The sequence below is a fragment of the Triturus cristatus genome, chromosome 8 (genome assembly GCF_964204655.1).
Source record: "Triturus cristatus chromosome 8, aTriCri1.1, whole genome shotgun sequence".
Lineage (NCBI taxonomy): Eukaryota > Metazoa > Chordata > Amphibia > Caudata > Salamandridae > Triturus > Triturus cristatus.
Genome location: NC_140591.1, coordinates 1,558,382,374 through 1,558,407,027, shown reverse-complemented (window position 1 = coordinate 1,558,407,027; position 24,654 = coordinate 1,558,382,374).

The window sequence follows — 24,654 nt, the reverse complement described above, 5'->3', positions numbered from 1 at the left end:
CCTTATCGGAAATGATCCAGGCTTTCTTCAGGACCTATACATAGCTACTGCACATGATTCAAACTCTTCATATATAAGAGCACAAAGATAATCAGAACTATACAACCTCGCTTGATGCGAAACCTTTAATTACAGGGTGTAAACATCACCCTGTGTGATCAAGGCTCAAACCTCACCTCTCAGGAACCTGCCTCTGGTAGAGATGAGGCCCCGCTCTGTCCGTCGGTACCTCTGAATTTCACCGAGTCAGGGAGGCTTGATCACACAGGGTGATTTTTACACCCTGAAATTGAAGGTTTCGCATAAAGCGGGTTGTATAGTTCTGATTATCTTTGTGCTCTTATATATGAAGAGTTTGAATCATGTGCAGTAGCTATGTATAGGTCCTGAAGAAAGCCTGGATCGTTTCCGATAAGGCTGAAACATGTTGACCGTGTAGTTGGAGTTACCATGTTTACTGCTATGAATCAATAGCGGGGACAAATGTCAACTCCCCTGATTTTATTAGGTATGAGGAGAGAGTGATTGTCTAGGTGTTCTAGTCTCTCCACACAATCTTTTTAATATTGCACTGCATCACATTATATATATTATTATTATTTTTTCACTAGTTTGTAACACTTGATGGCATCTATTGTTTGCCTTGGTTCGGATTGACATCCATTAAGAGCATACGAGCTTTCCACAGAGGCAATCTTTATGATCAAGAGATTGCCCTCTAAGAGGTGGTGGATAACCATATGATAACGCTGATCCACAGAGCTTAAAACTTTAGCTCTAATATTTAAGAAGTATTTTGATGGGAATCCTGCTCAGCTCGGTTTGCCAGGGATGATAGAACAGTTATCCTTCTATAGGGACACACATCACTAAAGTTTTTCTCCATTTAGACCCCCAGTCCTGTGTTGTAGTTATATAAGTGTAGATTAGGGGATTAGGATGTGGGCAGGTCTCTAAATATTATTTCCCTTAGACCCTTCTCTTTAACTGTGTTTTTGAAGAAACTAATGTTAGTAAACAGGATTTTTCATAAAAACCCATGAGTGGTAGTTACACAAACAGTAATCTATCTTGGGGTCTGTTTTAGTAGCCAGATCAATGATATTGTAACTCTGAACTACAAACTTCTTCTGAAGACAGTATCTGCTAAACCGTGCCGCTGACATTGACTCCCGTTAAGTATATACAGCAGGTGTAACGTCATATGAATGGACATTCTTCCTAAATTTTTATATTTGTTCCGTTCCCTACCCTTGCAGGTCCCTTGGTCCTTTTTTAAGACATTAGATAGTGTCATAGGCAGTTTCATTTGTGCTTACAGGTGTGCCAGGAGGGATCTCTAGCTTACGAAATTACCATATGTACAAGGTGGCTGTAAGCTCCCAGATTTTAAGCTTTATTACTAGGCTTCCTTCGTTGGTCGGATTCGTGGCTTGGTCTGCGGGCTGGATGCTGGCCCAACCTTGTTGTGTTATCAGTTAGCCTGCGGCCCATCGGGTTTATGCAGTATAAGACTTTGATCCTAACTACTGCAAGCGAGTGAAGTTCAAGGTAGTTAAGGACATTAGTCAGATATGGAGAGATATCAGAAAGCAATATTTGCTTCCTGTGCTGCATCAATACATGGTGTTATGGGGTAATCCTATGCTGCCCAATATATTTCAAGATCCTATTGGGAATGTTTGGCAGTGCAAGGGCATTACCTGGCTGGGTCAACTATATGATAGACGGAGGTTCCTCTCTTTCGCTGCGCTTAAAGAAGAGTTTGGCCTTTTGAAAAATACATTCTTTAAGTATCTCCATGTTAGGGACTATTTCATACAAGACAAAAAGTTATTATCAATGCCGAACCCATCGGAAATACTGTCCGGTATATACACGTACTATGGCGAAGGGGCTATTGGCCTAGCCTATCAGCAATTTCTGGCTAGCACCTGTGACGATGGTAAACAGCGTTTACTTCGCATGCGATTCTTCGCATGCCATTACAACGCGGACGTTAGAACGACCGCGTTGTTAGTTCGTATACCTTTACTACGCAATTCGGAACAGCGACTTGCGTTAGGGGGGAGAAGGTGTTGGATTTAAAATCCAACACCTTCCCTAGTGTCCGCATAGACTGGAGTTGGAATAGTAAATTATACTATTCCAACATCCAGCGCCCCCTACTGCAATTCGTTGTTCCAAATTGCGTAGTCAAGGTATGCAAACTAACAACGCAGTCGTTCTAACGAACGCGTTGTAATGGCATGCGTACTAAACGCATGCTAAGTAACGAGTGATATTCGTGACGATAGCTTACAGATCGATGCCCAATTAAGTTGGGCCATCAGAGCTGAAATAACGGCAGAGGAAATACAGGAATCCTTGGGCGTATTAGACCAAAGGGTAACAACGGTTAATTTAAAGCTGCAACAGCACTGGGTAGAATATATGCTGTATTATACAACAGAGTTGATATCTAAGTGGGCCTCTCAATCTTCTGAAAAGTCACTTTGTCAGAAATGTCAACTGTATGCTGCAGACCTGAGGCACATGCTTGTCGACTGTCCAAGGCTGAATATGTTTTGGAGTGGGGTCTCCATATTCGTAGTTCGCTTCTCGGCCCAAACTTTCAGCTTACTGAGAAATATATATTTCTTGGGATTAAAAGTGAGGAAGCTAGCTATGTTAACTTGTTGGCTACTATTATTATAGCATGTGCGCAGCTATGTGTTGCCAGAGTCTGGATTGATAATGCCAGTCCTAGTCTTAATGAGTTCTGGGCTTTACTCAGACAGATATATGAGATGGAACTCATGTTGGCTAAAGCTAGAGGGCCGTGCTCTTGGCTTAAATTCAACCGGATATGGACAGGTCCCCAATGGGGGTAACGATGCACTGTCACTTTATAATATGCTCTGGTATGGCCTTATGTCAGATGATTCTTTATTATTTCTTGGCTGTTTCTTTTTGGGAAAACATTGTTGCTCCTTAAATTGTCACTAGGATTGTTTTCTCTAACACCTGATTTAATTGTCGCCTCCTTTTCTGAGCTACTGTATGTTATAAAACTATAGAGTTATGTATTGTTAGCACTTCTACAGTATTTATGTATTGTATGTCTTACTTTTGGCTACACAAAAAAATGAGTGGTTGAGTGGAATTGCCCATGCACCGCCCACGTAAAACCTCTTTGATGCCAAGTAATGTAAACCAGCAGCTTTTTCTTACAAACCAGTGCAGATAGCAATTTGCGTTGGTTTGTGAATCCCCAAAAAGGTTTTACATCAGGTTTGTGTTAAAAAAGTAATGCAAACCAAATGCAAATCCTTTTTAAATCTTAGTCCTAGACTATTATGTTCATAATAGTAAATTTGATACACAGCAGAAGTTACTCATTTCACCTAAATATACCCCATGCCATATTTCTTTTGTAAAACTTAGACCTGGTCTATTTATGCATTCTGGGACTATTCTTTGCTAGACATTATTAAACATGGGAGAAATGTTTAGTCTTGGTGATAACACTATGTTGTTTCTAAGGAGTGACTTCTCATAAGAGAAATCCTACAAATTCTGGAGCATGTTAATTTTGCTTCAGAATCTCTGAGGAGTGTGAGTGAGACTAACTATATTGCTCATTATGCTAGCTGGCATGAAGGGCGGCAATGAAGGAACTCTGCTTCTGTCTGCATCTCTAAGCCGACCCTCTTCAACGGCTACATGGCCCACCTCGCAGACATCATCCGACAACACAGCCTCAACATTGTATCCTATGCCAACGACACCCACCTCATCTTTTCCCTCACCAAAGACCCCACCACCGCTAAACTCAATTTCCAGAGAGGAATGCAAGAAGTGGCAGTCTGGATGACCAACAGCTGCCTAAAACTCCATGCCGAGAAAATAGAAATCCTTGTCCTTGGAATCACCCCATTAGCATGGGACAACACCTGGTGGCACATCACCCTCGGACGCCCACCTACCCCCTCAGACCATGCAAAGAACCTCGGCATCATACTCGACTCATCACTCACCATGAACCGACAAGTCAACGCCGTCACCTCCAGCTCCTTCAACAACCTCCGCATTCTCCGAAAGACCTTCAAATGGATCCTCCTGAATCAAGGAAAGCAGTCACCCACGCAATCATCACCAGCAAACTCGACTATGGCAATGCACTCTATGCCGACATCAACACGTCCCTACTCCGCAAGCTGCAAATGGTACAGAACACCGTGACCACACTCATCCCCGGCATCCCCCTCACGAACACATCAGCCAACACCTGTGACGACTCCCCTGGCTCCCCGTGGAGAAGAGAGTCACCTTCAAAATCCTCACCCACACCTACAATTGCCTGCACAACAACGGGCCCAAATACCTCAATGACAGAATAAACTTACATGTACCCAAAAGAAACCTGCGATCATCCAACCTCGCACTGGCCGAAACACCGTGGATCCACAGAGCCAGATCAGGCAGGAGATTGTTCTCTCACTTCTCAGCCAAGACCGTGAAGACATCAGACGCACCCTCTCCCTGAACACCTTCAGGAAGACCCTCAAGACCTTGCTCTTTGGCTGAACGGAGTGGCACACCACCTCCCCCCCCGCGCCTTGAGACCATCACGGGTGATTGGCGAGCTTACAATCCCCCTGATTGACTGTTTGTGTTGCATGGGTTTTTGTACGTTGCATGGGTTTTTGTACGGGTACCTGGAGTGGCTCAGGGTCTTCAGTTCAGCTTCCACAGTTGCCGGCAGGTGTTCTATGGCCTGAAGAGGCCATGAAGAGCTGTTCTTGTTCTCTTCTCATGGTGTGTCTTATGCATCTCAACATTTTTCTAATAATGGTGGGTCTGTATCCTCTCTAGCTTCCATCTGGTGAGCAGTTCCTTGATGGAAATGGTTTGCATCTAGAGAATGTGTAATATTATTGTCAGGTTCCTGGTGTGGAAGGCTGACAATGTGGTAATTCCACTTTTCATCACCATCCAGTATTCTGATCCGACTGAGAGCTCTACCTCTTATTAACTTTTCTACTAAGAAAGCAGAGGCAACGTTGCATCTTTTTTAGAGGCATTTGAGATCATTTCTATGGGGGTGAGTTGATTGCTTTACAATGTTGAATAACATTTTTGGTGGTTATTATTTTATTTAGTCTCCCTTTTGAAATGAGTAGATTTTAATCAAAAATGTGTCTTTATATTTGTGTATTGTACTTTGCAATTACACCAGATATTTAGGGGAGAAATATTTATGTCTCACTCATTCAGTTGTTTCACAGTTTTCCTCTATTATCAGTTTTTTTGTGCAGATTATTTGGTTTTTAGAATTTTGAGGTTTCTTTTAACCTATAATGTCTATGATCGGATGTATGTCGTTACAAGGCACACTTTTACAACGCATGCACTTACAACGCATTTTTTACAACGCAACATCCACTACAACGCATTCCATTACATAGCATGACACTACAACGCATTTTTTAAAACTACCTTTACAACGCATTCCATTACATCGCATACTACCTTTACAACGCATACCATTACAACGCATAATATTAAATTGCATTTAAGGTAAGTATTGCATAGTATAGGGGTAGAAATTACTATTCTAACTCCAGGGGGTGCAACAGTAGGGTAAGTGTTGGATAGTATAGGGGTAAAAATTACTATTGTAACTCCAGGGGGTGCAACAGTAGGGTAAGTGTTGGATAGTATAGGGGTAAAAATTACTATTCTAACTCCAGGGGGTGCAACAGTAGGGTAAGTGTTGGATAGTATAGGGGTAAAAATTACTATTCTAACTCCAGGGGGTGCAACAGTAGGGAAAGTGTTGGATAGTATAGGGGTAAAAATTACTATTCTAACTCCAGGGGGTGCAACAGTAGGGTAAGTGTTGGATAGTATAGGGGTAAAAATTACTATTCTAACTCCAGGGGGTGCAACAGTAGGGTAAGTGTTGGATAGTATAGGGGTAAAAATTACTATTCTAACTCCAGGGGGTGCAACAGTAGGGTAAGTGTTAGATAGTATAGGGGTAAAAATTACTATTCTAACTCCAGGGGGTGCAACAGTAGGGTAAGTGTTGGATAGTATAGGGGTAAAAATTACTATTCTAACTCCAGGGGGTGCAACAGTAGGGTAAGTGTTGGATAGTGTAGTGTAATATTATGCGTTGTAATGGTATGCGTTGTAAAGGTAGTATGCGATGTAATGGAATGCGTTGTAAAGGTAGTTTTAAAAAATGTGTTGTACTGTCATGCTATGTAATGGAATGCGTTGTAGTGGATGTTGCGTTGTAAAAAATGCGTTGTAAAAAATGCGTTGTAAGTGTAGTGCGTTGTAACAGTTGCGTTGTAAACGTTGTTCCCCTCTATGATCCCCAGCATTGGCTTATATCTCTGGGATGTGGGCCACTGATATTATGTTCTCACAATATGGTTTGAAGGTGTAAGGTACTCCTAGGCTAGTGACAGAGAGACAATATTCCTCAGACCTCTGTCCCACAGCTTGGGCCTTTTAGTAGTAGCTGTGACTACTATTTAAGTGAAATGAAACAAACAGCAGATGAGGTAATGATCAGACCAATCCACTGAGATGGGAGTATTGGTATTGAGTAATCCTTGTTTCACAGTGATAAAGTCAAGGTTTGAGGTCTTTGTGTTCATAGTAGCTACACATAACATAATTAGGTTATTATTGAGTCAGTGCTTGCATGTCTAGGTATTGTTAATGTATGCATTACAAAACTGAAACAACTGAAATGTTTTCATCTATGCTCAGTAAAGCTGTCGATAAATGAAAAGATATAATTTGCTCAAGAGTGACTCCTTCAGCCTTTCTTTTTAAAATCTCTTTATCAAAGTCAAGATACCAGGAGACCTGAGGAGACAACTATGCATACAAGCTTAGCTTATATTCATGTACTCATGGGATCAGTGATTTAAATAGATGAGGGGGCTTAATGCCAATGTAAGGCATCCTTGGAAGTTCCTGAGTTACACTCGACAATAGACTCAAACAATTAGATTGTCCCTAGTCTTGGAATGCTCAGTCTGCTGACCCTCACAATAATCTAAAATATGTGAGATTATCTGATATGCTGCTCTTGTAAGGCAAGCAATTGCTGTTGTCTGTCCTCTTGGGAATACTTCAAGTACATTTTCTATTCCAGCCTTGAGAGGAATAAATATTCTCCAAAACAGTGGCACTTCCAAGCATGCATATAAAGGACAGATAAAATGTTTGTGCTTAATTGTGGATGTCATGTGCATTAATATGAACTTGTTGCCATCACCGGATCAAGTACATGACTGATTCTCCTTGGAGGATACCAAAGGAAGATAGATTGGAGCTAGTGTCTGTGTGCTAAGAGCTCAAAAAGAGGGGTGTTAAAACACACTAGGGGTCATATTCACAAAAGTAAACTCATGCTGCGTTGTACGTTTACGTTTGCTTTGGTATTCACAAAGAAATGGAGCTAATAGACTGTTTATAACTGCAGAGACACAGCAGTCAATGTAGAGATAGGATATGCCTATCTTTTTGTGTGCGCTGATAGCAGCAGATGATGTACCCATGTTTTTCAAATGTCTGAAATTGTTGTCATATTGGTAGGATGTGGGTAAGTCATTGAGTAGAATTTTCAAGTTTGAGATTGAGGTAAGCCTTACTCTAATCTTTTTCAGAACAGTGGAAATGGTCCCACATGGGAGAGCGATAAATCTAGATGACAAAAAACTGACCTTGTACCTGATGCTTTTAGCAAGAAGAGAGATTTATATAATGTGGATAAGAGTTGACTCACAACTATCCCTGATTTAATTTTCTCTATTAGACATGTGCATGCATTCGCCGTGGCAAGGTGTTAAGTGAGTGGGACTGACTTATGGTCACCATTTGAGAACTGGAGAATGAGCAGAGCGAGTTGGTCCAGTGATAACTCCCTGGCGCATTTCTCCAATACAGGGTCAAAAGACCGTGTATGAATAAACAACCATGAAGAGACGGATATAGTATAGGTCAGTGTGTACAATCGGTGGACATAACTGTGGTGTATATGAGGACAAACAACTATTTTAAAAAAACAATAAGTAATACACCTAAGCTGCAGCATTATTACATCTTTTTCATTGCAGTAAGGGGAAGACTTAAAAACAGTACTAAAACATTCATAGGACAGGTACGCTTTCCATGAGTGCACACAGTAAAATAAAGCACATGCAAATGACAATATAACTAATTTTAATTACCATCAAACAATAAGCAGATAATGCATTGTGACACTGTCCGATGCACATACTCATAAATGCAGTAACTGGTAGCTTTTTTTTATATGCACAAAAATTAAAGTTTTTTGCCAACTTCCAGCTGTATTTGTACAATGCAGCAGGTAGGACATCCCGGAATGTTACCAAAGGAACCATTACAAAAACACCCAATCCAGAATAACGCAGATGCTGGCACCACAGCAGCTCCACTCAGGCAGCTTTGTAAGAATGAAGGACATGTATCGAATTACAATTGAGTTTCCAAAATAATTTTTTTTAGAGTAAAATATTCTGTGTAATTATGTCTGGCATGCTTTCAAACTGACAGTGATTACTAAATAAAACTCAGAAAATCTCTTCCTTTAAAGCCACACAATTGCAATAGGGAGTAACATGTAACCTTGTTACACTTGTATTATCCTGGCAGTAGGAGTTTAAATGGTCTTCACAGATATGTTAATATTAAAGCCTGAGTTTCAACTATTTCTTGGAAATGTTGCCATTCTAGACAAACAAACAAACAAACAAACAAACATAAGATTTGCCTACTATCTCCATTTTTTTGCTGGAATTTGTTTTGTCAGTCTTGGGGCTCTGTGCACTTTACCACTGCTAACCAGTACTAATGTGCTTGTGCTCATTCCCCTAAACATGGTTTGGTTGGCTTATACCTGACATATTTAATACACATATAAGTCCCTTTTAGAATGAAATACCATGTGCCCAGGGCCTATCAGTGAAATACTACTTTTAGGACTGCAGCATTTATTCTGCCACCCAGTTCAGTACCACTTTAAACATGTCCCAGGAATGCCATTGCAGTCCAAGTGCAGTTTTTAAACTGCCAATTCGACTTGGCAATATAATTCCTTGCCAAGACTTAAACTCCCCTTTTATTACCTAAAGGTCACGCCTACGGTAGGCCCTAAGTAACTCTCAGGGAAGGGTGAATTGATATTAAAATGTTGAACGTGTACTTTTAAGTTTTATACATCATACTACTGTGTGTGACACCTGCCTATCCCACAGGTAACGTTTTTTTAAAAATTCCTTCCACACAGTCACACAATAGAGGGATTAGGTGAGCCCGAATGGACTATCTGCTGGCAGGATGGGGGCAGAGCTGAGCACAGACCCACTTGCAACTGAATAGGCTGTGCTCTGCCTTCACACAGGGACTTATCACCTCTCCTTTGTAACTGCTGCCAGCTTGTAGCCAGGGCGGGGAGTTAGGAAATCCAACACACATCAAAAATCCTTTCTAGAAACTTCTCTGACCTTCCAGAGGAAGTGCCGCAGCTATAAAAAAAAAAGGACCCTCAAACCCACTCACTTCACTTTTTGGGCCTGCAGAAAGACTCTCAGAGGACTACATGTTGCTGTGACCTTCTGTGTACTCTGCAAGACTGCTTTACTGTAGCCGTCCTTGATCCTCAGAGGCCAGCCCTGGTGAGTGAGCCTTGCATCTTCACTTGAACCCAGGACTACCAGATTGACTTCCAAGGGCTAGTTTGCTGGGCTCCTGTTCAGAGCCACAGCAAAACAAAAGGCTTCCACACTCTTGAACCCACACTTGGAACCAGCCTGGGTGAGTCCTGAACTCCCAAGTAGTGTCCTACCAGTTCTGGACCCTTTGGTGTAGGGCTAGAAGTACCCAGATGGCCTAAATCAAAAACTGCTATGAGACCCGTGAGAAGACCTGGACTTGCCAGCTCTCCTATCTGCCTGAAGTGGATCGCCGTTCGGATTGACTGTGCAGCTTCTCCAGCAATGTTGTCCTCCGGAGCAGCAAAACGTCCTCAATGGTCCTTTGCAAAAAGGGTACCCGAGCCCCATAAAATGTCTTTGGCTACAGACTCTGGTTTTGTACCACTAGAGATATTTGACTTCCTAAAGAGAGACTCTGGGCCAGATGCATGACCCTTCCATTTTGTGACTCGCAAAATGCATTGTTTGGAGACTCACAATATGCGACTCTCAAAATTGACAACAGAGTCTCACACACTGTGACACCATTGGGAATGTCCAGCCCTCACAGGGATGGATGCCTGCCGGGGTCAGCAGACCACCTTGTCTGTGACTGCTTTTTAAATAAAGCAGTATTTTTTTTAAAGTGGCCCATTTTCCTTAAAGGAAAACAGGATGCATTCAAAAAAGACAAAATGAAACGTTCCTCTTTCATTTTTTAAGAGAAGGCAGTGGTCCGTGGGACAACTGCCTGCACTTAAAACATATTTTCGCTGCCAATCACAAAGGAGAAGGGGCCCCCTGGGAATCCCTTCCCGTTTACGAGTGGCTTACCACCTTTTTTAAATGGGTGGTAAACTGCGAGAGTTTTGCGGCCGCAATTGCGGTTGCAAAACAATTGTACATTGAAGTGTGACTCGCAATTAGGAAGGGACATCCCCTGGCACGACCCTTCCTAAAAGCGAGTCGCTAACCCTAATTTGCGAGTTGGTAATAGGTTACTGACTCACAAGTTTGGGTTTGTACATAGGACAGACATATTTTATTTCCTCAAACAGGGCAATTTCCCGTTTGCGACTGCAAAACAGTGGCACTTCTGGCCTGTAGTCTCAACATAGAAATCTTTACCACTGCTTTGACCCAAGGCTCCACAATGCTTATGCTCCCTACTCGTACACCACCTGCAGCCTTGACCTGCTGACCTTTACTATCTGATAACATTTTGTCTCAAAATGTCTTCTAATCCTAAAGTAAGCACTGACTAGGCCCAATCCACTTCTTATATCTGAATCATTCTACATTGAGGTCAGCCACATTTTTTAACTTTGACACGGTCTCTCATGATCAGATGTCTGTGTTTTGCACTTTGATCTTTTAGGTGCTAGTAAAAACTTTAAGAAACGCATTACTCTGGTTCTTCTCACTAGAATTTTTGTCATCTCTGTGTCAAATAATTAATTAAAATGTACTTCATTTGTCAAATTGGTGTAGGATCATATATGTGTTGTTTTTCATGTTATTGCTGTTTATTTGTCCCTAAGATTGCAGTATGTTTTCACAGACTACAAACCATACTATAAAGTGCAGTTTGTGAATCAGGCCCCACTGTCTGGAGGATGAAGTAAACTGTAGTGATTGTTATGATGCAGTAATGTATAGTGAATGAACCATGTGGTGCTACAATGTAGTGATATATTTTAGTTGCAATGCAGTGGAGGGGGGATGTGGCTTAGCAATCAGAGCTGCTGACTCGGGAGCTGGGAATCCGGATTCGAGACTCGGCGTCATTACAGCATCATCGGATTCTGGACAAATCACTTAATCTCCCTATGCCCATGGACATCGCCTGGATACCCTCAAGGAGGATAAACTGTGCTATAAAAAACTTACAAATTTAACTATATTGTAGCTATAAGTAGAGTAGAATGTAGTGATACTGTTATGTAATGAGTAATGCTGGTGGTATGGAGTACTGTGTAGTTGGGCAATGTCCTTTGAAATCAAAGCAGTATGATATTTTACTGTCCAGAGGGTGAGGGCCATCAGTGCTCAAATGATGATGAAAGGTGTATGTGTCAGTGTCAATAGAATGTAGTGAATTGTGGTTGGTTATTTGGTATAATATATAGTACAGAAAGGCAGCATTGCTTCTCCAGTATGTAATTCATTTCGGAGAGTTAGAGTGCCGCAAGGTAGGGTAGATTTCTGCCACTAGTTTGCAGTGCACTATAGCAGGTTTAAGTTGAGAATAGTATTTAAGTGTTGGGGTAAATATGTACTAATCTTTTGTGTCATCATTAGTCATTCATGAGCATCCTGCATCCACCACTCCTTCACACACTTGTCACATTTGCCAGAAAGCATCACTAAGAGAACAACTCATGAGAGGGAAAGATATATGACAGAAACAGATAGCGAACATCCCAGTTGGGCTGCTAGAACCCTTCTTTCATGGTGAAATGCTTCCACAATCTGGCTATGTGCTGTGTGCATTTTTTGATATAAATCACACTCATAATGCTGTATAATTAGGTAAACTTCTGCACCAGTCCCAAATGCAGGTGACATAATCAAGTTCCAAATGGAACTTAGCAGACTGTGTGAAAAATATATTTATTTTATAATGGTCACCACCAGGCTTGAGCAGGGGAACTGACTAAGTCATCCTTGGAAATTGAATATAACAGAAGTCCTAAGGTCGTAACTGCAAAATACATGCAAAGTACAACTACTGAACCTGTAATAAACTAACTAATCTAGCTTGCATTCTGAGATTCCAGCAGGTACTGAAGTGAAAATTGGAAGAGGGTGATAGAATTGAAATGGTGGAGCCAATGAGTCCTAGGGCCAGATGTACAAAGTTTGTTTTAGTTTGCAAACAGCCTGATTCTCAGAATAGGGCCAATGCGGATGGGAAAATGCCTTTTCCAATGTAAAAAGGACTAATTTGCGATTCAGTAACCTATTACCAAATCGCAAATTGGGTTTGCAATTCGGTATTAGGAAGGGGCATGCTGCGGGCGTCCCTTCCTAATACCGAATCTCAGTGGTATGTGTGAATGTTTTGTCGCCGAAATGTGGTTGTAAATCATTTGCATTTATCCACCTTCTTCAAGTAGGTGGTAACCCATTTGCAAATGGGAACGGGTCCCCACTGTTTAAAAATGGAAGTAACATTTTTATTTTTGAAACACATAACATTTTCATTTAAGGTTACAAAAAAAAATTACTTTATTTAAAAGCAATTACAGACATGGTGGCTGCCTACCTCAGCAGATCACCATTCCTGTGATTTTTTACAATTCCTAAAAAGTTGCAAACTGAGACCTACCTCATGAATATTAATGAAGTAGGTCCATTTGCGACTCACTGGGAATCACAAAATGTGTTAAACAGAGACATTTGCTTTTTGGTAATCATAATTCCATTCCATATGTACACCCGGCTCTTAGTGCCATGAAAATGGAGAGCTCATATACTATAAGAACATGGTGAAGCACTGAGATGACCTAGTCTGGAGTATGAAGAGCTGGAATCTCTAGAGATCCTGCTTCCTCCTATTCATAAGTCTCAGAGGCAAGGTGACAGATTCAGAACCAGTGTGGCTTTCATACTGAAACACATCTAAGAGCTGGGGCCAGACTGAATAGCTGGAATTAGAATTAGTGCCGGATTTAGATCTCGGTGGACAGGTTACTCCATCACAATGGTGTTGGATATCCTGTCAAGGCAAAATATAAATCCTCTAGAATATAATGGGATTTATATTTCAGGAGACAGGATATCCATCACCGTTGTGATGGAGTAACCTGATCGCCAAGATCTAAATCAGGCCCCAAGCCTCAAAAACAACGAAAGAGTTCTAGATCAAGTGTGGCTTTCAAACGTAGCTACACTGGTGGTCAACAAGGACAAAATCATGACAATAAGTAATCATATGCTACACTGTGGCGTGGAAGGTAGGCATGGGAAAGTGCAGGGTAGTTGGATTGAGTCCAAAGGATGCAGTGCAATGTAGTGGATTAGTGTCCAAACGAAGCTGCATAATGTGATGGGTAGGACCCCTGTGGTCAGTGCAATGTGATGAGTTTCAGAGTTAGTGTCCTCTGGAATATGATGCAATATAATGAGTTGGCATCTCTTGGATATAGTTCAGTGTTGTAAGTTAGTCACGCTTTGCAAGCAATGCAGTAAGTTCATTTTCCCATGATGCAGTGCAGAGTAGCATAGTGACTTAGGGTCCAGATGTACAAAAGCTTTTTTAATTTCTTAATGGGCTGAATCACAATTTTGGCATGTTAAGAAATGCAAAACAGTCTTTTCATATGTACAAAGGCGAAATCATCGATTTCTACCCCAGTAGAAATCACAATTTGTGACTGCGATTTTAGAAATGCAAGCAAGGATTACCTATTTGTAATTCCTAAAGCACATGTACAAAGCATTCCCTAAATGCAAATTGGGATTTTAGTAATTGCTATTACCATCGACTCCAAGTAGATGGTAACCATGTGCACAATTAAAAAATGCATATGTGACTCCAGGGGGGCCTTATTCTCAGAGGTACCCTTAGTTTTTGATTTCCTAAATTGCGATTCCTATTAGGAAATCAAAATTTAGGAAATGCACACAATTTCCTATTTCACACTATATTCTAATAACAATACCTACTTTTTAGGAATCGCTATTGGGAAATTGCAAATTTTGTACATACCATTTAGCATTTCTTAAATATACCTTCCTATGGAAACGCTATTTAGGGAATGCAAAATAAGAATTTCGTACATCTGGCCCTTATTACCACTATAATGTACTACTGGGTCACATGTGAAAGGAAAGGAATCATTGCAGTATGATGGCTAGTTTTCTTAAGATGCAGGACAATGTGGGTGACAGCATCCTGGGTGCATGTTGATGCATATTGTTTGTGGAATTGTGAGGTAAGTTTGTTTCGGAAGTTTGTTCTACTAAGAGTTAATGTAGCATGATGATTTTGTGCCTGATTTTGACTTTAGTGGGTGGCCTGCCAGACTACTGCATACCATATTTTGATATCGCTACTGGCCCTTCTGAGGTCCCTCAGCCTTCATACAAGCCACAGGCATGGAAGCTACTCTGACATTGGAGTTTTGCTTAGTGGCCTGGCAGTTCCAAACTGACATTAGACCTTACATTCTGAATAAGTTGGAGAGTCTGAAGCACCTACACCATCAACCTCAAATTTGTCAGTGTTGCACCTGCAGAGCCAGATGGAGATCACTGAAATAATGGTCAACCCAAAACATAATGGAGCAGTGGATTGTCATTTTGCCAGACAGGGTACTCCATACCATTTGTGGTAGAGATGTACCCAGTTCACCAAACACAAAATCAAGATCTAAGTGTTCTAAAGTTGGACTGCAGTTTTGAATGAGGGTGTTAGTTCACAAATGACATAGTGTTTTGAGGTGTGATGCAAAGCATTATGGTTAATCAGCACCATAGCATGAAGGTAATGCTCATAGAGTGAAGCTTAGCATGCTTTTCTCTTGCTTTATTATGCAGCACAGTGTTGTGCATTGATGTGCCTAGGACAAAATAAAGAATAGTGGACTAGTGTCCCAAGAGCTCAATGTGCAAGCAGTGTGTTTGGTCAATGCACTAAAAAGCACTTTCGTTTTGGGGGATTAGTGTACATTATGATGCAATGAGATACGTTTAGAGCTGAAAGAGCAAAGTGTAATATGATTGGTTAGTGTTCGGAGAACACAGTCAATTTGTGTTAGTTTTCCTCTGATGCTATGCTGTGTGCTGGGTTAATGTCCTTATGCTCTTATGATGTAGATTTGTATCAGAATTCACAAGTTACATAAAGTTGCCATGTTTTGAAAATGAGCAACTTTGGAATCCAAGCGGAATGAAATAGTTTTGAGATTTGAAACACCAATGGAAATTATCTATATAATGTTTGGTAATGTTTTAGCCATGGACCTAGAATAAAAACAAAGAAAAGTTAGCACCAACAGCACAATATACAGGATTGCATTTTGGAGATAACAAGAGCATCTTTTGTGTAATCATACAGTAGGCACAATTATCAGACACATAACATAGCGAAAAGAAAGCATTTTGTCGGAAGCGAAAGTCCACCCTTGGGGACCCCGTCAACCCATTTGATCAGTCCATTCACCCAAACTCTTTGGTATTTGGCTGGGCAACCCCTGGACTCAAATAAAGGTTTCTCAGTCCACCATACGGTGCCATCAAGCTATTGTGGGAGGGTCAGGTTGTGTCCAAGCCATGGCAATATCATGTTTGGCCACCATGATGGGCGTACCCAGGAATAATTTATCTGCACCGGACCCATCTAGACTGTCCATAACACCCAGGAGGAGGCGCATAGGATCGTGAGGTAAATGCCAACCCAAGATGTGCATGAGCATGGATTCTATTCTGTCCCAGTATTTTATGAGGCAGGGCAAGACCAGACCACATGGTAGAAATCTGCTGGTTGGTGCCTGCAGTACGCGCATTCAGAAGAGGTACGTAGCCCTGCTCTGTGTAGTCACTCTGAAGTAAGGTATGCAGTGTGCAGGTAATAGATTTGGATGAGTCGGATTCTGGCAGAGGTAGTAATTTTTTGGGGAGCCATAAGGGCATCCCGCCAGTCTTCATCTTCAAGGGGGCCCAGCTAACCCTCCCAGCGGGTTCTAAGCGGGTCCAGAGATGTAGGGCTGTTGTTTGTGAGGGTGCGGTATATACGAGATATGCCTCATTTCCTGAGATTCCCCATCATGACCTGTGCTTTCAGTAGACTGAATACAGGGAGTGTACTACCCGTCGAGATGTGTGTGCTCAAGGCGTGTCGTAACTGTAAGAATCTGTAGAATTTTGGGGTGTGTAAGGAGAAGCGGGTCTGGCTGTCCTGAAAAGTCTGTAAGTGGTCTTCTGTCCACATGCCGCCCAGTTGGAAGATTCCCATATGGTCCCAGTGTTGAAACCCTTGTAGTGCTGCCACTTCGTTGTGCCATGAGCCTTGCCAGAACAGTGTTTGTTGGGTCAATTTGGATTCCCATTGTGCATGGCGCAAAGCCGAGTGCCAGGCCAGGAAAACTGTTCAGGTCACCGTTGGAAGTGTCTGAGAAATGGGGGAGCCGTATATGAGAGCTTCGATTCGAGAGAAGTCCAGGTTTCGAAGGTCAGTTTTGCAAGCTGGATCAGACCATCCCGCGGTAAACCAATAATGGAGGACAAGTAACCTTGTTCCCAAATAGTATAGGTAGAGGTCTGTCATGCCCAAGCTGCCGTCAAAGGACGGAATGACAACGGGCAAGAAATATCCGTGGTATTCCCGTTCCCCACAGGAACCGCGTGATCATGGCTTCAATTGCTCAGAACTAACTTCGGGGGTAGTGGAATGGAGTACTTTGAATAAGATAGAGGAATCAGTGAGGATCATCTTTTTTAAATAGTACCACCTTTCCAAGAGGGATGAGTGGTAAGACTTGGGACCCGTTAAGGTCCTCTGGTCTTTTTAAGAAGGGGAGTAACATTCAGTACCCACTCCAATCAAGGGAGTAGAGTGGCCCATATGCCCAGGTATTTAAATGATTGTCACCTAATAGGTATGTTAGTTTGTGAGTCGAAGCATTCCCTAGAGGGACGGAGAGGCATGAGGGTCGATTTGGATGGGCTTAGCCGAAGGCCTGAGACCCTTTCGAAGGCTTGAAGGGATTGGAGACACCTGAGGCCGAATGGGCCGGGTAGGCGAGGAAAAGCAGGACATCGCCCACATATAGTGCGATTTTATCCATGTGGTCTCCCCATGCCCAGCCCTGAATGAAATAATCCGCTCAGATGAGACACACAAGGTGTTCCATCACCAGGGCAAAAAGGAGCGGGGAGAGGGGGCAGCCCTGCCTTGTACCCCTCTGGATTGGGAATATCTCAGAGCACGTTCCATTAATCAGCACTCTGGCTCTAGGGTTGGAGTATAGGACTCGAAGGAAGTTCCGGAATTGTTGACCCATGCCCATCAGTGTAAGCACCTCATCAAGGTAAAGCCAGTCCACAGTATCGAAGGCCTTCTCGAAGTCTATGAGAAGAAGCATTGGATAGGGGGTGATTGCCTGACAGTTAGCAATCGCCAAATGAAGGCATCTCAGGCAGTGTCTGGTGGCACGAGCTGGCATGAAGCCACATTGATCTGGATGGATCACTTTGGTATGAAGTGGGCGCAGGGATTGTGCCAAATCTGTGGCATGGACTTTGATTTTCGTGTTAATTAAGGAGACTGCCTGGTAGTCCGCACACAAAGGCGGTTGGGTTTTAGGGATGACCACAATGCTGGCTGTGTCCTTCTCTGGTGGAATAGCACCGACTTCTGCCACATGTAGGAACAGAGCTGAGAGATGGGGGACCAACAGCTCACGGTAGGAGGCGGAGTATTCTTGAGGGAATCCGTTAGAACCTGTAGTCTTCTGGGACACCAGTTAGGAGATTACTGCACCTATTTCCTCTGGAGTGAAGGGAAGGTCCAGAGTAGTTGCTTCTGAGTGTGACAAGCAGGGGATGCGGACTTGCAAAGGCCTAAGGAAGTCCGCAAGAGTACCCTCCAGCCTGCGGGCGAGTATAAACAAGAGTAATAATCTGCAAAAGCCTGTGAGATCTCGGTTGAGGTGTGGCAGAAGTTTCCTGAGGATTTGCGGATCTCAGGTATTATCCGATTGGCCAAGGGATATGAGGCCAGACTGTGGAGGAGTCTCTCATTCTTTTCCCCCCAGCCAGACACTCGGGTGACAGATGAATGCCACAACAGTTTGGCTCATTCCAACAAGTCTTGTTTGATCTCATCACGTATGGCTGGTAGCTGTCTCTCGTGAGCCCCGCCCGGGGTTCTGGCCAGGTCAATCTCCAGCCAGTGCGCTTATGCTTCAATAAGGGCTAAGTGACCGTCGCTGTCCTGCTGCTGTGTTAGAAGGTGGCTTTTGGCCACTCCCCGGATAGTAGCCTTACTAGCCTCCCAGAGGATGCCTTGTGAGGCCACTGAACCCAGATTTGCGAGAAAGTATGGCTGAAGTTCCTCCACTATAGTTTTGCAAATCTCCTCATTCTGAAGGAACCAGGCGTTCATTTGCCACATAGGGTGCAGTTCTTTGGGGGTGTCATCAAGGTGTGTGAGCATTGCTGAATGGTCAAAGATTCCCCTGGGAAGGATGAGGATCGTGGCGACACAATGGCAATCAGGTGCTGACATAAAGATCATGTTGATAAGTGCATGGGAGTGGTGTGCCACTGATGTATGTTTGCATTGGGGGGTGCGAGGGTTCCAGATCCTCCACACATCGCACATGCCCAAGGTGGTCGTCCAGTCAGCCAGTTTCTTATTGTGGCTCAACCTGGGAGGGAAGGGGGTGCCTGTAGTGTCAAGGGTGTGTTGCATGACCTTGTTGCAGCCCCCTCCCAGGATCATCTGTCCTTCGGGCAATGTGGAGATAGTGTCCGTGAGGTGCTGTAGCATTGGGGCCAGTGTCACGGGGGTATGTATACGAATAATAGATGAAGGACATTCCCACCCAGCGTCCCTGAGAGAGTCACAAACCGCCCTTGTGGGTCATTGGATACGTGAGAGAGAACAAATGGGAAGGTCTTTCTGAGTAGGATGGCCACTCCCCGGGAGCCCCTGCTGAAGCCTGAGTGCCACACTCTATCAAAACCGTAATGGGCTAGAGAGGCATCCCATGAGATGGGTCTCCTGGAGCAGGAGGACACCAGGGGAGTGTTGTTGGGCATATTTCAGGACTGCCTTTCGTTTGATGCAATGAAGCAGACCGTTTACATTCCAACACATGCCCTGGAGGGAGTTGGGTCTTTGTATTATGTGTGCCATATCGAGCAAGAGGGGTGAGGGGTGTGCCAGTTCGCGTCCTGTGGCAAGCTCTGGGTGAGAAGCGAGTGCAACACTCCCAAGCTGTGTCCATTGTGCCAGGTTGTCATGTGCATGTGACGTTTGCATGTTTGAATGCTTTGTGCTGTCAGAGATAGAAGGTGCAGTATAAATGATGAAACTAATCGCACAATGGTCCTGAACCATCCCCTCCCGCCTCTCCCTCCTCCCGCCCTATACTTCTGGAAAAAACTCCATATTTTAAAGCTGGATATGGCCTACAACACAATTTCTTGGAAGAGCAATCCCCTGACCTGCCATCAGAGTCAGTGCCACTAGTGGACTACATGAAAACGTGGAACCAGTAAACACAGTTCTTAATAACAGCTTCCAATTTGTCAAACTGTGGTCTTGAGCAGTCACTTTTCAAACATATTCCTTAGACAAAACTGTGAGCTCTTAGAAATCAATATGAAAACTGCAAGTAAGTGTGTGGTTAAAAAAATGGATAGGCTGTTCCTTGGGGAGAAGAAAGTGCCTATTCTCATGGTATATTCACCAAAATGCAACATTGCGGCAAATGTGTAGCCTTTTCAGCAAGTAGAAGTAGTACTTCTTTAAGTAATTATTTAATGCTGGGCAAGTGATGCTCTCTGTGTGCCTCTGTCCACTGACCTAATAATGTGTATACATATGTGGCAGAAGTGTTTGGAAGGTCTAGAAAGAGGCATTGAGTGTCAAGACCAGTAGAGTTGTCTATGTGACTCCCAAAGCTTTGTGCTGATATTCCATTTGTGTATGAAATTTAGTGAGGTCTTTGTTAGCAAAGGGCTGCAATTAGTTCTTTATATGTGATGACATTGGGCAGATGGTATGCGTGAGGATTCTCCTATTAAAGTTTCAAAACAGGATCTGCTACTGTATCAGTACAAAGGATGATATACTACAACCAATTGTGGTGCTAGCTCTTGTGTTTCACTTTAATACTGCTGTATTTCTGCTATACCTTGCTCCAGTATTGCATTTACAAGGTGAGTCTCTTGTCTTGCAGGCCCTACTTTGAAATGCGACAGAGGGACCAACATTGCACCACTTTTTTCAAGTTCCAATTTCTTCATGACCAAGGAAAGGAGTGCTCTGCAGAGTGCATGAAAAGCTGCTGTGTGCCCCGGGCTTGTATGTACATGACACCCAATCTCCCAGAGGTGACACCAATACCCTGAGATGTGTGCACTTCTTGCTGGGGGACCTGATGGATTGCCTACCACCTAGAAGCTTGGCTACCTGTCTTCTCAGAGATGGAAGGAGGGAGAGTGTCCAGATAGAGAAGCCTAGCATGAGAAAAAACAGATGGGAACAAAGGCAGGAGGTGATCCATGTCATGATGGGTCTCTCAATTTCCCTCACCATTTCCCATAGAGAACAGAGACAAGACATTCAACTAAAGAGTAGAATCTTCTGGCATCAATGACATATGCTAAGAGTCTGGTGCACCACTTCCTGATGCTGTGGCTTTAGTAGAAGAGGAGCCATTGTTACCACTAATGTGAATAGCAGTATCCTTCCTGAGAAGTCTCAACAGCTGAAGATGTACACTCACTTGAAATCTGGGCAGGGAGCTGCAACTTCTGAACTCGAGTTCGAAAGCCTGTAAAAAAGAGAAGGAAAGAGGCAGTTGGCAAAACAGGAACAGATTGTTTAATTACATTTTACAGCCAAGAAAACAGTTATAGGAACAAGGTCTGACGACTGTTTTTAGAATCATGTGTCCTTTTCTAAAAAACATGATGGGTTATAAAAACTTTTAACGTATCATATATGGTGAGAAATGTTGGTTGCTGCCTTTAGACTTGTAAACCAATTGTCTAATGGCTACCACATGTGGGTCTCCACCTCTAGTGGACACGATGTGACCAGTGGATAACATGTGCAGATTTCTGGCATAGGAAGTGTGTGATCACTGCGTGAGCTACCTCCTCATTGGTTATGTGTTCCTAACTCAAATGGCATCTGGATTTTTTTTTTTTATATGTGCATAACCCTACCAGTCATGTGTGCTTTATCGGGGCAATCTCCCTTGACTCTTGTCATGTTGCTGCACCTATCCATGGGATTGATCAAGAGTTTCCTGCCAGAGCATTTGACTGACAGCTACACACTCTCCACCCTGTCACCTATCAATCAGTAATCCCGGGCCTTGGTCTCAGGGCCTACTTGACTACATATTTGTGAGTTGCGGTTGATGTGGAGTTCACAACGGGCAATGCTGTTATTAAGGACAAGATTTTATTTTCATCTTTTAATGCGTCAATTTCCATGTTAATAGAACCAAGCACCCTTCTGCTTCCCTTCTAAAAGGCTGTACCTGTGGAAGATGAGCACTATCTACATAGGCCTGCCACTTCAATCCATGCCCAGAAGTCCTTTGAATGCCCAATTTGTTTCTGAGAGTACAAAAATGGTATTTATGATCACAATAAAAGATTACTATTTTAAGAAATGTAGAGTTCTACTTTTGAAGATTATCTTATTGTTAACAGACAATGATATAACTGGATATATGAATTTTCAATCAACTTTTTGATACTTTAAAAGTCTTCCCCCCTGCAGACAAGTTAAATATGCAGTGCACAATCAATAAATCAATTAATCACTCAACTTGGATTTGTAGAGTGTGGCTAATCACCCTTGAGGTATACAGGTGCTGGGTTCTTGCTAGGACCAGTCAAGAGCCAAGTCTTAAGTCCTTTTCTGATTGCTGAGAGCAGATGTTTTTCAGAGTGCAGGGAGAAGTCATTACAGTACTTGGGGTTCTATTGGGAAAGGAGCATACCCCACTGTTGCTTCAGCAGATGTGGGGAGTGTGAGAGAGGGAGGCAGAGCACAGGTGTCTGTAGGGTTCGTGGAAGTTCAGGCGTTGGTTTATGTATGCTGGTCCTTGGTCATGGAGGGCCTTGTAAACTTGTGCCAGCACCTTGAATAGACATCTGGATGGGGTGCCAGTGGAGGTTCTTGAGATGGAAGGTGATGTGAGTCTGTTCAGGGAGGTCAAGGATGAGTTTGGTAGCTGAGTTCTGTATTGTCTGCAATCTCTTCGGGAGTTAGGTATTAAGTCCTGTGTAGGGCGTGTTGCCATAGTCCATTCAACTGGTGACTAGGTCTTGGGCAACAAATTTCCTTTTGTTGAACAGGAGGCATTTGAAGATCTTTGGAGCATGCAGAGAGTGTGAAAGCAGATGGAGGAGATTCTGTTGATCTGGCATTTTATGGTGTGTTTGCTGTCCAGGATGATGCAGAGGTTGTGGTGGTTTGTTTGTGTGGGTCCGAGTTTTGAGGGCCACCAGGTGTCATTTTACGGAGAGTTGTTGTTCCCAAAAATCAGCACTTCCCTCTAATTCTTAAAAAGTATTGATTTTACTATTAACCCCTTTGCAGAAAATAGTTTCAATTTGTTATTACCTAATAGTGACTGCCCTAACAGGTGAAAGGTTGCTGGGAACTGAGGGAGAAGTTTGATCAGTCACTGTGACTTATACAAGCAATATAATTGTTTTAGGACCACGCTACATTATTAATATCCGTTCTGCAGTTCGGGCTGTAACTGCGACAAAAGTTTCCTAAGGAAATTAACATGGAGAAAAAGCGTTTTAGGACACCCCTTTTTTTCTCCGACCCCACTTGACGAATCACCCCAAAACGTTAAAGACAGGAGCTGACCACAATATTGTTGTTTTTGATATTGTGTCAGTGTTCTATTTAGGAAAGCAAACTTGTAAAGCTGAGCCAGATAATCAGTTTACACAACAATATGAGTGAAGACACGGGGAGAGGAGTTGGCCTAATGGCTAGGGCAGTCGACCTCGAATCTGGGGAACTGGGTTCGAGTCTCGGCAACAACGCTGAACATCCTGTGATTCTGGGCAAATCACTTAATCTCCCCATGCCTAACAAAAGTGAATGTGTCCCCATGTAATGCAACTGGTGCTATGTAAAGAGCTCTGATACCTGATTTGGGTCAAGTTCGCGCTATATAAAACTCTGTAATATAAATACAAATAAAGTAACTGTGTAAAATACAATTAATATCATGTCATGAAAAGACTTCTGTGTTATATGGGCGCTTCTAATCAAAAGACTGCATGTATTTAATTGTGCTAGTTTTCTTATAGTTTAGTGTTGAAGAGATTACGTAGCTCCTACATAAAGTTGTATCTTGTCTTCTTTGAAGGGCTGTATTATGAACACATTGTTGCCGTAATACTTCCAGTGACCAAAGTTTCAAGAGTGTAACTTGAACTGGGACATTCAGAAAGGTCACATCAGATCTAATGCTTGTGTTTAGCATGCCAGATTGTTTTGTTTTTGATGAGCATTACTGAAAGTTCTGTGGTTTCTTATTTTTGTCCCATCTTCCAGAAATTATGCTATTTTGAGCACTATTTTGTTCCACGGTCACAATTACCAAATCAATTGCCTTTCCCAATGTGATCACAAATCTTTATAAAACAGCTCTCAACTAGCTAACTATAGGTAAGAGAAGAAGTTAATTGTAAACAACATATCCAACCCATGTTATCCTCTTTCTTCCATGCTGCCACAGTTCCACTTTCAAAGTTTTCTAATAAGGGGTGAAGACTGGCAATATTCAAAAGGTAGAGGAACATAGCATGAGGAATAAGCAGCAGGTAAAGATAAATGGCATGAAGAATGAAAAGGAAAGTAGGACAATCTATAGAGTTTTAAAAGAAAGCATCAGTTTACAACATTTCATCTGGTAATGGATGGAATGGGTCACGGGAAGGTGTAGTACAAATTATAAAAGAAAGCTTCAAAAAGCAGTCATTTATTTTGAGGAAGCTTAGTGCATTTGTACAATTAGTCCTATGCTGACCAAGGGTTAGAAGCATTACACAACCTACCAATGCTTCATGTTCTAACACTTTCCAACTTCAGAACATTCTATTTCACATCTACAATTCTCATGGGCTTCATGAAGTTTTGAGCTCATATTTCCATTTATGTAAGGTGCTCTAATGTAAACTTTGCCCAAAGATGTTATTTAAT